Consider the following 13,344-nt stretch of genomic DNA (forward strand, 5'->3'; position numbering starts at 1 on the left):
TCTGTTTTTGTCATGGAGTATCTTGTTTTCTCCATTTATAATGATTGAAAGTTTTGCTGGGAACAGTAGTCTGGGTTGACATCCATGCTCCCTTAGTGCTTGTAGGGTATCTATCCAAGACCTTCTGGCTTTCAGAGTTTCCATTGAGAAGTCGGGTGTGATTCTAATTGGTTTGCCTTTATATGTTACTTGGCCTTTTTCCTTTGCAGCTCTTAATATTTTCTCTTTATTCTGTAGATTTGGAGTTTTGATTATTATGTGTCGGGGGGACTTCTTTTTGTGGTCCAGTCTGTTTGGTGTCCTATAAGCTTCTTGTACTTTCATAGGCATATCTTTCTGTAGGTTGGGGAAGTTTTCTTCTATGATTTTGTTGAATATGTTTTCTGTACCTTTGAGCAGTGTTTCTTCACCTTCTTCTATACCTATTATTCTTAGGTTTGGTCTTTTCACGGTGTCCCATATTTCCTGGATATTTTGTGTTAGGGATTTGTTGGACTTGAGGTTTTCTTTGGTTGATGAATGTATATCCTCTAGCGAGTCTTCAATAGCTGAGATTCTCTCTTCTGTCTCTTGGATTCTATTAGTTATACTCACGTCTTTAGATCCTGATCGTTTATCCAGTCTTTCCATTTCCAGCATCGCCTCATTCTGTGTTTTCTTTATTGTGTCTAATTCAGCTTTCATGCTTTGAACTGTTTCAAGCGCTTCCTTCACTTGTTTGGTTGTTTTATTTTGGGTTTCTTTAGCTTCTTTAAGAGATTTGTTTATTTCTTGAATTTTTTGGTTTGTCTTTTCCTCCATTTCGTGTAATTTTTTGCTTGCTTTTTCTTCTATTTCTTTAAGGGATTTTCTTGTTTCCTCTTTGAAGGCCTCTATCATCTTGCTGAGATAATTTTTGAGGTCCATCTCTTCTTCATGCACTATGTTGTGCTTTTCAGGTCTTGCTGGAGTGGAGTCCCTAGATTCTGGTGGTGTCATATTGGTCTTTCTGTTGTTGAGCGAGTTCTTATTCTGTCTTCTTCCCATATCTTTTTCCAGTGAGTGCAGGTAGGATCTCTCTATCTCCTCTTGTTACACTGTAGTGTGTGTGGGCCAGGAATTCAATGTTCGAAGCTCTGGATGTTCTTGCCTCTCCTCGTAGTCTCCTCACTCTCCTGGCAGATCGGTCCACGGAAACAGAAGGAAGAGTGGGCTGTACCCAGATTCAGGGAGCTCCTCCCTGTGTGCGCGTGTCTGTTTCAAGCAGGGACAAGCCTGGAGGGATCTGGGTGAATGGCACTTAGGACAGTTGGGTAAAAGCAGGGGTCGCTCACCTGGTCTGTGATGAGTCAGTGGCGGAAAGGGAAGGAAGAGTGGCCTGTACCCAGATTCAGGGAGCTCCTCCCTGCCTGGGCGTGTCTGTTTCAAGCAGGGACAAGCCTGGAGGGATCTGGGTCTATATGTCATTTTCATACAGATACATAATAAACTTTGAGAATCTGAGTGTATAGCTCTAAGGTCCCTGATATTAATGTTCTACTGCTTCTCAATTTCTTCTGTTTGAAAACTTCTTGATATATTGGTTTCCACAATGCCTAATTAAAATTGAAATGAGGATGCTCTACTTTCAGATGTGTCTCTGAAAATCTGCCCTAATGCATATTGTTTTAATTACATTTATTGTTGCTGTAACAGGGTGCCTGACAAAAGGAACTAGGCAGAAAGGATTCAGTTTGGCTTATAGTTTGAGGATACAAATGGTAATGTAAAGAGGAGCTGAGGCAGCTGCTCATACTGTATCCATAGTCAGAAAGCAGAAAAATATTAATTATTGTGATCCATTAGCTTTCTTCTTTTCACGCAGCTCAGGACCCATGCAAAGGCAGTGGTGACACCCCAACTTTAGGGTAGGTCCTTTCCCATCAATTAACTTAATGAAGAAAAATCTCTCACAGGCCCTGAATGTATCACCTGGAAGATCCTAGACCCTTTTAAATTGGTAATATTCGCCATCACACAGGAAAAGGGAGTTAGCTTCTGTGTAAGCAGAAGCCATTTAAAGAACAAAATATAGACAAGTTAGTTTCAGAAATCTTAGATTAGTTGACTACCATAGATAGAAGTGCTGAGACTCTGGTATTTAAATTAAGAGTAGAATAAATTACAAAATAAATTTTATATTTATTTGAGATACTAAGAATTTTTAGGAAATTCACGATAGACATTAACCTTTAATATTTACTTTTATCTTTCTGATGTGACACAATTAAATTTTATTTAAAATGTAGTAATGTTAATTTCCTTTTAATTCACTCTTCAGATCCAACCTTTGAACTGAACTGTAAATTTGGATTCCAGTTGTTACAAGCATCTCATCCTGTATACTTGGCTGTTTTCTGGTGTGGTTGTTTGAATAAAATGTGCCCATATTTTCAGGTATTCAAATATTTGGTCCTTAATTGGTGACACCGTTGGGGTTAGCTTTAGGAATTGTGACCTTGCTGGAAGAAGTATGTGCCACTAGTGGCTGGCTCTGAGTTTTGAAACCTCACGAGCCATTCCTGGTGTGCTCTATTTCATTTTGGACTTTCCCAATGTGAGCCCTCCACTTCCTGCTCCAGCCACTATCGCTGCCACCTTCTGTCTTTCCTCTGCCAATATGGGCTCTTAACTCCCTGTAACCCAAAGCCCAAAGAACCTCTTCATGCTATAAGTTGTCCTGCTTTGTCACAGAACTAGGAAAGTAACCATAAACCTCTTACGTTATCTCCTTTGCAGTGGTCCCTTTGTACCTTTGTACATGTGTCTTTGAATCATTTGACTTCATCTGACCTATGTGTTGGCAGTTCTTTTGGTGCTGCCTCATATCTAGCCTTCGGTAATTCACAGGTTGTCCATGGCCTAGGGTCACCTGCAGTCTTTATCACAGTGGCCACTTCTTTTAGTGCTTTCTTACTCTGAATAAAATTGTAATATTTTGCTATAAAAATTGTATCTCCCTGGAGATTAAAGGCTGGGCAATTCTGAGGTCATGAGTTTGGATTCCCAGTACCCATGTAAAAATCCAGGGCATGATGATAAATCTGTATCTACAGCTCAGAAAGGTGGAGATGTGTGGCTCCCTGCAACCTAGCTGAGTGGATGAGCTACTGGTTCAGTGAAAGACATTGCTTCAAATACTGAGGGTACAGAGTGATTGAAAACACCCTAAGTGCTGACGACTGGACTTCACATGCATGTGCATACATATCGACATTATTTATGTATGTACATACACAAACATATAATATCACACACAATGGCTTCCAGGTTTTCCTGGGAGCCCTCCTTTTGAGTAAAACATCAAAGCAAACACCAGTCTGTCCAGTTTTTAAATTATTACACTATTCTTTTCTGAGAACTGCTCACAAAAAAACAGGAATGGGCACTGGCAGCACTGTTTGCTCTCACTGCTCAAAAGCTGCATGGTGTATGTTCAGGGCACAGGAGTTCTGACTCAACCTTCACACCCTGAGACACCTGTGTCATCTAGAAAATTCTCCTTATTAGTAAAGGGGATTTGTGTTCTGACCTGATCTCTTAACGTCATTTTGCAAATAAACAGGTGAGGTCAAGACTTTTACCCATGCCTGCTCACTATGCATTCATGTTTTATTATGAAACTAGCAGTGAGTTCTTTAAAAATGTTGTGGTTACTTTTCCAAAGACACAGGATCAATATCATTTCAGTTATATCTTTCATGTTCTCATATACAGTAAAACAGAAAATGACATAGCTAACTCCCCCACACACTGCTTTCTGAGTCTCTGGAATTATATATTCTTCCAGAATTATATAAATGGGAAGCAAAACAACCTTGATCTTTTCAAAAGGCTTTTTAATTTGTTATTTTTGAGCTTATGATATAGTCACATTTCTCCCTAACCTTTCCTCTCTCCAAGCTGTCCCATATACCCCTCTCCAATGTCCTTCAAATTTATGACCTCTTTTTTCGTTAATTAATATTTCATGAATATACATATAACATAGATGATGGGGGAAGTACTTCTTTGTATGTTTATCTTATTGATTGTTAAATAAAATACTGTTTGGCCAATGAGACAGCAAGTTAGATGGAACTAGGAGTCAAAAAGGATTCTGGGAAATGTAGTAGAGAAGTGGTAATCCAGGCAGGAAGTGACATAGCAAGGAGACTCATATCTTAGCGAGGAAACAGGAAGTGGCCCCTTTTCCCGTTTGTCTCCTCCAGCGGCAGGATGGGAGCCACCGGTAAGGAGGGATGCCAATAAGGCATCTGATAAGATAAGTCTTATAACATATATAGATTTATGATAATTAAGACTGAGCTAGCAGATGAGAAGTCCTAGTCATTGGCCAAGCATCTGTGAACCTAAAAAAAAAAAAATGTTGTGGTTACTAAAACAAGTTAAGTTAATGAAGTGCTTAGAAACACTTTCTTTAAATTATGGGCAAATTTGTTAAGTGGTTCTTTTTCATTTCTTATCACAATTATGTAACAAAGAAAATAATGAAGTTTTGATTTTCACTGATTCCCCCATGGATGCTTCTAGATCCTTTACCACCAAGTTTTCTATTAGAATGTAGTCATTCTGACATGAATCAAGATGAGAATGTCTTCTTTTGTGGAAATGTCAAAGTATTATTGGCAACATCTATCCCTCCTACTTATTAAAATAGGAAAGTCATGGAGGGAGATCTGGAGAGATGGTCAGTGGGTAAAGAAGTAGGAGGACCTAAGTCTGAGGCCCCCGAACCATGCAGAGCCAGGTGCAGTAATAAACACCAGGAGTTTTCCAGAACCATGCAGAGCCAGGTGCAGTTATACATATAAGGAGTTTTCCAGGACCATGTAGAGCCTGATGCAGTAATACACATTTGTAGTTCCTCCAGAACCATGAACAGCCAGGTGCAGTAATTCACACCTGCAGTTCCTGTGCTCTGCTAGTGAGATGGGAGGTGGAGACAGACGAATTCCTGGATGACTGCGGGACAGATAGCTGCAGTGCACAGCAGTGATCAGGTAAATTGCTGTCTCAAACAAAATGGCCAGGGAGGACCAATGTCCAAACCTTTCTTCTGGCCTACATATATACACACACCCTCCAACAAAAGATTTTAGATATTCCTCTTGAGTATTCTGACATTCTTTACTATAAAGATGCAAGTACTGGTACCAGCAATGGAGAAAATTCTAGTTAACAGATGCTTACAGATAAAATGGAAACATTTATGAAAGTGATCATATGTCAGTGGGTTAAATGATATTTGAAAAGAAAGTGCAGGTCACAAGATATAGCAATGGTGTGTTTTACAGACTGAGACTAGTGTCTGCCCAAGGATATCATTTCTAGGATATTTTTCTGATGACTAAATAGTAATAGGAATAAAACACACAGCTTTTGGATATTTTTGAATGTCTTCTTGTTTGTATATTCCATGTTAAACATTAGTACAATGAAACCTGTTGCTCATTTCCTCAGCTTCAAATTGGATAGAAGTGATTCGTGGGCAATGGAACTTTCTAGAAGATAAACTACCTTCTCAGGCTGTGAAAACAGAAACTCAGAGGCGGTATCCTTTGTCCTGTCCAGCAACATTATGGTGCATGAGTATATGGTGGGTGAATGGAAGAAAGAGACAGAAACTTTCATGTGCTGGGGAGCCAAGGGCAGTGAGGAAACCTCGGACATGGGAGACCTGCTTGCCACCCAGACCATGGTGATGTCTGGGCCTGGGCTGCTGCCAAGGACCAAGTCTAAGTCTGTGGCCCTGACACAACTGTTACCATTGAAGGCCCTGTGGACACCCAGAGGCTGGGTGTCCATGTGGGGGTCGAAGGGATTTATCCCTGCAGGGGCAATGCCATTCAAAGAGTCCTGCACTACTTCCAAACGTCTAGATTGCTGCCAGGAGCTATGTTTGGGTCTATTGCTCTGCAGCAGCCAGGCTATGTGTTGTTGTCAGTGACTCTTATTACCACAGAGGGCCATGCAGAGGCCTGTAGTTTGGGCCTACACCTGAGGCTAAATTAGTGTTTTAGGGTCATATGACCCTTGGGACCAAACAGAGCTGGGTGGCAAGTGCTAGCACTTAGGACCATGGTGACATCCAGACCTAAACTACAGCTGAAATCCATGTCTGGATCCATGGCCCTACAGTAGCCAGTGTCTACATTGATGTCTGTGGCTACTCTTAAGCACTGAAGGCAAAGTGGAGGCACAAGGGGCGGGGTTGACACCTTGGGACATATTGGCACCTGAGTGCTATAGTGCTATACTGTCACTGGGGCCATGCCAATCTGGGTGACCTGTGATGCCAGCTAGGGTCATGATGACATTAGAGCCCAAGCTGTTCCCAGGGACCATAAACACTTGGGTGAAATGCACTGCCAACCAGGACCAGGGGGTCTTATGGGTAGAAGAGTGGCTGGTGCCATGTCTGGTTCTGTGGCCCAGCTGCAGGCATGGTCTGTGTTAATGTTCGTGGCTCCTATTGCCAATGAGGGCAGAGTGCATGCCTAGGATCTCAGCTGCCATCTGAGGCCATATTGGTGTTCCAGGGCCAGGCAGCCCAATCTGAGTGAGCTGTACTACCACCTGGGTCCATGCTGACATCCTGGCTTGGCTGCTCACAAAGACGATGTCTGGGGTCCCATGACCAACCACAGTCAGGGTCTGTGTTGACATCCATGGCTCATGTTGCCACCCAGATCCTGGGCTGCCACCTAGGCTCATGTTAGTGTGTGAAGGCCATGCCTCTGCCAGGGCCATACAGATCTGAATGGCATGCACTACCACCCAGGGCCATGGTGTCATCTTGGTCTGGGCTGCTGACAAGGGCCACATCTGGGTCCTTGGCCCTGCCATAGCCTTGGTCTGTGTTAATGTCTGTGATTCCTCTTGCCATGGAAGACAGTAATGATAGGGCTGCACAGAGTTGGTTCCACCCCTCACTGGCTGCAGCAATAGTGAGAACTGTACCTGTGCACCAATTGTAGCACTCTGGAGAACAGGCTCCGCACCTCTGCTGAGCAGTGCAGTGGAGCTGACCCCATTGATGGAGGGTAAGGTTGTAAGCTGGTCCTGAAGGCATGAGAGTGGGAGAGCTGGCTGCACTATCTGTCTCTTACCATGACATGGGTGAGGGAGAGATACCTCCTCACCCCTTGACACCTCCTGCAGGTGGAAATGATAGTCCTGGTGAGAGTGGGAGAGCTGCCCCTGTCCTTCACTGGCTGCAGCACTCAGGAGAACAATTCTGCACCTCAGCTGGGCAGCACAATAGAGCTGGCCCTGCTTACAGGGGCTGAGATGAACTTACCCTAAGGGCTGGAGAGCAGAAGAGCTGACCCAACTCTACTTGTCTGCCATGTGGTGATATGGGTGAGAGAGAAAAATGACCCCCATCCCTTGCCCTCTATGGCCTTGATAGCATGACATGAGTTTGGGAGAGCTGGCCTTGTACCTCACCAACTTCAGCACTAGGGAGAGGGAACCCTGTACCTTGCTTAGAAAACAGTAGAGTTGGCCCTGGAGGTGTGGGTGCAGGTGAGCCCATCCCAAGGGTGTCAGAGCAGGCTCCATACCTTGCTAGCTGGGGCAATGCTGGAGAGCTCTCTCTATTGGTAATGATGAGAGAAAGCTGGAAGCCGACCAACTGAACTATCAGCCAGGACCAGAGCCAGGGCTATGAGTTGTCCCACCCCAACATCCACCTCATCTATGAACTGCTGAAGCATGTGCAGGGCCTGACCTGAAGACACAAAGCTGCAGGATGTCCTTGACACAAGGCAACAACAGGATGTCCAATAGGAGTCCCAGTGAAGGTCCAGTATTGAGGACATAGCAGAAGCCAGAGGCTTTGAACCAGACCAATGACTCATCCCAATGAACACTTACAAGTAAAGATGTATGGATCAAAGTATACTACTATGTGACTCACTCTGTCACACTTCAGCTTCCATGCTGTTTTATTCTCTATGTTTGTTTGGTTGTTATTGTTTTTTTCTGCTTTTTGTTTTTCTATTGAATTTTGTTTTATTTGGGATGGAGGTTGCAAGGGTGGAGGGTGAATATGAAGTGACAGAGAGATGGATGTGATAGGGATGCATGATGTGAAACCCACAAAGAATCAATAAAGAAAAGCAGTGATGCATTTGTTCACTGGGGGGTTGGACAAGTCTTTGGGCTAGATCATGGATATAGCTGCTTTCAGAGCTAACAGCATATCATCATCTTTGGTTGTCTGGGAAACTAGGACCAATCTGTCTTAGTCACTGTTCTATTGCAGTAAAAAGAAGAGAAACCATGACCAAGGAACTTTCATAAAAGGAAGCATTTAATTGGGGGTTTGCTTAGAGTTAAAAGGCTGGCGTATGCTCATCATGGCAGGAAGCTGGCAGACATGGTACTGGAGCAGTAGTTGCAAGTTTTACATCCTTTTCAATAGGCGCTAGGCAGCAAGAGAGGAGAGACTTGGCCTGGTGTGGGCTTTTGTAAACTCAAAGCCCAGATCCCAATGACACACCTCCTCCAATAAAATCATACCTATTCCAGAAAGACTACACCTCCCAGCCCTTCCCAAATAGTTCCACTAGCTGGGAACCAAACGTTTAAACACATAAGCATATGGGGTCCATTTTTATTCAAACCATCACACTCTCAAGTAGCTCATTCTCACTAATAAATATATTTTTTTGCTTCACTGAGAGTGTATTGTTTCTGTTGGTTATAATATTGGATCTTCTTTGAAACAAGAGCAATCCAACAGAAGAAAGGATTGGCAAAAGTTTAAAACAAAAGGACACAAAGGATTCTGAAAAGTAGACTTGTGAATTGTTTTGTGCTTTTGTTGTGAAAAGTTGGTGAGAAAAGATGTTAGACATGCTGACAGGCCTTATAGAATAGACACTAAGTAATCTTAATTGGGTTCTGGTGGAATTATGTTTATGTTTGAGGAAAATCATTTTTACCTAGAGGAAGATATGAGTAAAATAAGAAGCAAGGAGTTCATCAGGAGGTTATAGTAATGCCAGCATAAAACTGTTTAAGTCCCAAAATTAAATTGATGATCATGAGGAAGGGGAAAGAAATATTAAGGAGATAGAAGGAACTGAATATACTAAGGAATTAGATATGAGCATGATGAAGAAATGGGAGATTGGATACATGTTTATGTTAGAAACACATAAAGACATGAAAAGGTTGATATGTTTTAAGCAAGAGGTCAAAACAGGAAATCATCAAGCAATTGAATATATGGGACCAGAATAGATAAGAGAAATGTCTTTATTGGTAACTGTAGACCTTTTGGTGGTAGGGAGATCTACCAGATGGATGTGTCCTGTGAGAAGAGATGTGGATAAAATTTTCAAGCCTGAGTTGAGAAATGTTTGTTGTGAAAAACTAGGTAACAAAGTTTACTGAGAAGGCACAAACAAAGGATTAAGGGCAAATGGCTGTACCTTTTGTGCTACACATGAATTGGACATTATCATCCAAGCAAATCCATAAGAGCTTAATTGGCTTAATTCCATATTTAATTTCTTTATTCAATTTAGCTACATTGAGCTTAAAAGTGACCTTGGCAAGAACATTTTGATAAATTGACGGAGTCAATTGGTTGGATTAAATATCAGACTCAAGGACACTCTCTTCATCAACTAGCTCAAGATTGGAAGTCAAGGTGAAAAGTTGGGTATTATCCAGAGGAAGATAAAGAGATGAGGATCATAGATCTGCTGTATGTCCCTTATCATGAGTGATTTGAAGAACATACAGGCAAAAGTCTTTGGGGAGTAAGGAATTTAAGTGAAGCCTTTTTACTGACCTTACTCAGAATGACAATTGAACTTAGGGTGTACTAAATAGGTCACACTCCAAATTCCTTAGTGAATATATGGCAATGATGGATAAGTCAGTAAGTAACCAATGTGGACAAGCAAGTTGTTCATGAGTTCCTTTTAAGTGTGGTTAGATGGACAGATGATTTATTTCCTTTTTGTTATTATTGCTTTCTTTCTTCTTTTTGTATTTGAGACAAGGTCTTGCTAAACAGAATAGGCTAGCATGGAATGATATGTTACCCAAACTTGGCTTACATTCACAGTGCTCTAGCTACAATACTGAGATTCCACCCCCATTCTGCTGAGAACATATTGAAAATTAATTTAATATGTATATGCATGTGTGTTTGGTGCTTGTGGAGGTCAGAGGGAAACATTTTGGATTTAGCTCTCACCTTCGTCTCTGAGTTTCAGGGATTGAACTGGGATTTTCAGACTTAGTGTCTTTGTTAGGGTTTTTATTGCTGTGAAGAGATAACATGGCCACAGCAACTCTTATAAAGGAAAATATCTAATTGTAGTTTCAGAGGTTTAGTTCATTATCATCATGGTGAGAAGCATGGTGGTGTGCAGGCAGATGTGTTGCTGAAGTAGTACCTCAGAGTCCTACATTTTGCAGGCAACAGGAAGTCACCTGAGACACTGAGTGGTATCCTGAGCATAGGAAACTGCAAAGCCCACCTCCACAGTGACATACTTCCTCCAAAAAGGCCGTACCTACTTCAACAATGCCAGACCTCCTAATAGTGCCACTCCCTGTGAGATTATGGTGGCGAATTACATTCAAACTACCACACTCAGCAAGCATTTTTTGCATACTGAACCATATCACTGGCATGATGGCATATACTTCTATGAAAAGGGTTTTTTTTTTGGGGGGGGATTTAGTTTTATTATTTTTCAATAAAAGTGTGTATGTGTGTTTGTTTGCATTTATGTGCATGTGTGTGTGTGTCAATGGGAGCCGGGGTGTTGAAATTCCCTAAAGCCTGAGTAACAGGTGCTTGTTAGCCACCTGACACAGGTACTGGGAACCAAGCTCAGGTCCTCTGCAAGAGCAGTATGTGCTCTTAACCACTAAGCTATATCTCTATATCATAAATGTATTTTTGTGTGTGTGTGTGTGTGTAGTCTGAGGCATTAATTTCAAGGGTGGTCATTCTTTTACCTTCTGTGTTTGTGTGGAATACGGAGTGATGGGAGGGTTTTCCTTATTTGGTACTGAAGTTGAGAATGGTGGCTGGAGTTGGGGGAAGTTAACAGTGGGAAGGGCAATGTTAAGGCAGAGATGCAGAGGAATGGGATAACTTGCATGTCAGATTGTATGAATGACAAGGACTAAATCCACTGGGTTGAGCCTCAGGTGACAGCTCAGTCCCAAGGGTTTTAAAGACACATACTCTAACAGTGGAGAGAGAATAATGGGAAGAATGTCTCTGAGAAATGCCAGGTAGGTAGGATTGATGGATCCTGTGACTGAGAAGTTTGAAAAAACACCAATTCTCTGTGTATAAAAGATGATAATTTCAAAATGGAGCCAGATAGGAACTAAATTGCTTTTAGACTCTGTTTTTAAAAGTCTAAAGCTTTCACACTAATGTTGGAAAACTGGCATTAACGAGGTGGCAGACATTTCTATACAGGCAATGATAAATGGTTTCTTAGCATCGTTTCAAACATGACAGAGAATATTCTACTTGATTCCATCCTCCAAGGCACTTAGAGTGTCAGTCTGCATCCTGTCAGAAGTCTGCATCCTATCAATGAGGAAGGCACTAAGTATTACACACTTACTAATATAAGCACTGGGAGCGATGCATCCCTCCTCACTTAAACTCTTTGTCCTTTTCTCCTGCTGCCTCGGAGCTGCAGGGGCACAGAGGCTCTGGTGTGCTCAAGATTAAGCCTCACCTGTAATCCACTAGCATGGCCGAGAAGGCATTGCTGCTGGAGGTGTAATGGATGTCAATACTGCCCTGCACGAGGTGGTGAAGATCACCTTGTCCAAAACGGACTATCATGTGGCATACTTGAAACTGCAAAAGCCTTAGACAAATGCCAAGCCCATGTCTGTGTGCTGGCATTCAACTCTGATGAGCCTGTATATGACAAGTTGGTGGAGACACTTTGTGCTGAGCATCAAATCAACCTGATTAAGGTTGATGACAACAAGAAACTCGGGGAATGGGGAGGCCTCTGTAAAACTTATAGAGAGGAGAAGCCACAGGAAAGTGGTGTAGTGGTTAAGAACTATGGGAAAGAATCTCAGGCCAAGGATGCATGTTATCAAAGAGCACTTCAAGTGCAAGAAGTGAAAGAAAAAATTTTGGCTCAAAAGACAAACAAAACAAAAACCAAACCTACTTTGCTTAGGGCTAGAGAGATGACACTGCACTTAAGAATTCTCTGCTCATATCTCTTGAGTAAACTGGGAATGTGGGGGGAGGGGGAGGGAGAGGAGAACATGAGGGAATGGGATGGTCAAATTGGCAGAAGGACAGAGAGGAAGACAAGGAAAGAGATACCTTGATAGAGGGAGCCATTATGGGATTATCAGGAAACCTGGTGCTAGGCAAATTTCCAGGAATACACAAGGATAACCCCAGATAAAACTAAACAACAGTGCAGAGGTAGCCAGAACTGCCTTTCCCCTGTAATCAGATTGTTGACTACCCTAACTATCATCAAAGGACCTTCATCCAGTAACTGACAGAAGCAGATGCAGAGATCCACAGCCAAGCATAAGGCCGAGCTATGGGAGTCCAATTGTAGAGAGGGAAGAGTGATAATATGAACAAATGGGTCAACAACATGATGGGGAGCCCACAGAGAGAGCTGACCCAAGCAAGTGGGAGCTCATTGACTCTGGACTGACAGTTGGTGAAACCTGATTACTACTGAACTAGGCCCTCTGAATGTGGGTGACAGTTGTGTGGCTTAGGCATTTTATGGGACCAGGATTTATCCTAGTGCATGAACTAGCTTTTTGGAGCCCATTCCCTATGGGATCAGTCTAGATAGAGTGGGGAGGACCTTGGCCCTACCTCACGGTGACCTGACAGACTTTGTTGACTTCCCATGGGAGGCCTCACCCTTTCTGAGAACGGGTTAGGGGATGAGGTGGGGGAAGGTAGGGGGCAGGAGAATGGGAGGGAGGGGGAACTGGGAATTGGGATTGGTATGTAAAATAAAAAAAAATTGTTTTAAATTAAAAAGAAAAAGAGTTCTCTGCTCTTCCTAAGGCCTGGAGTTCAGTTTCCAGCACTTCTGTGACTCTTCATCTAGGGGATCTGTGAGACCTCTTCTGGATGCCTTGGGTGTTACACTCTCATGTACATGCCTCCATATATGGGTACTTACATGCAGAAATAAAAATCTTTAAAGAAGATAAATAGACTTTGGCCACTTGGGGGAATATTTTCCTTTTACCCAAACCCCTTCATTTTAGTGTTTCTTTATCTCATCTGTCATTAGTTTGTGCGTTCCCTTCCACTTTCAA

At 42.4% G+C, this 13,344-nt stretch overlaps 1 long non-coding RNA gene and 1 pseudogene across 10 annotated transcripts in view; both read left to right on the forward strand.

Annotated features, from left to right (window-relative positions):
- Nucleotides 1-4,193: 4,193 nt before the first annotated feature.
- Nucleotides 4,194-13,344, forward strand: part of LOC107979488 — a 46,576-nt gene continuing 37,425 nt past the window's right edge. For 3 of the 10 annotated variants that reach the window (XR_004769548.1, XR_004769550.1, XR_004769549.1), the window contains exons 1-2: nt 4,194-4,249; nt 5,482-5,617. This is a non-coding gene — a long non-coding RNA (uncharacterized LOC107979488). Of the gene's footprint in view, nt 4,250-4,882; nt 5,022-5,481; nt 8,164-13,344 lie in introns of those variants that run through there. The other 7 variants (XR_004769547.1, XR_004769551.1, XR_004769544.1 and 4 more) reach the window with 7 other exon arrangements.
- On the forward strand, nt 11,773-12,289 carry LOC100758375 (annotated as a pseudogene).

Source organism: Cricetulus griseus, chromosome 4, assembly GCF_003668045.3.
Source record: "Cricetulus griseus strain 17A/GY chromosome 4, alternate assembly CriGri-PICRH-1.0, whole genome shotgun sequence".
In the NCBI taxonomy this organism is placed as follows: domain Eukaryota; kingdom Metazoa; phylum Chordata; class Mammalia; order Rodentia; family Cricetidae; genus Cricetulus; species Cricetulus griseus.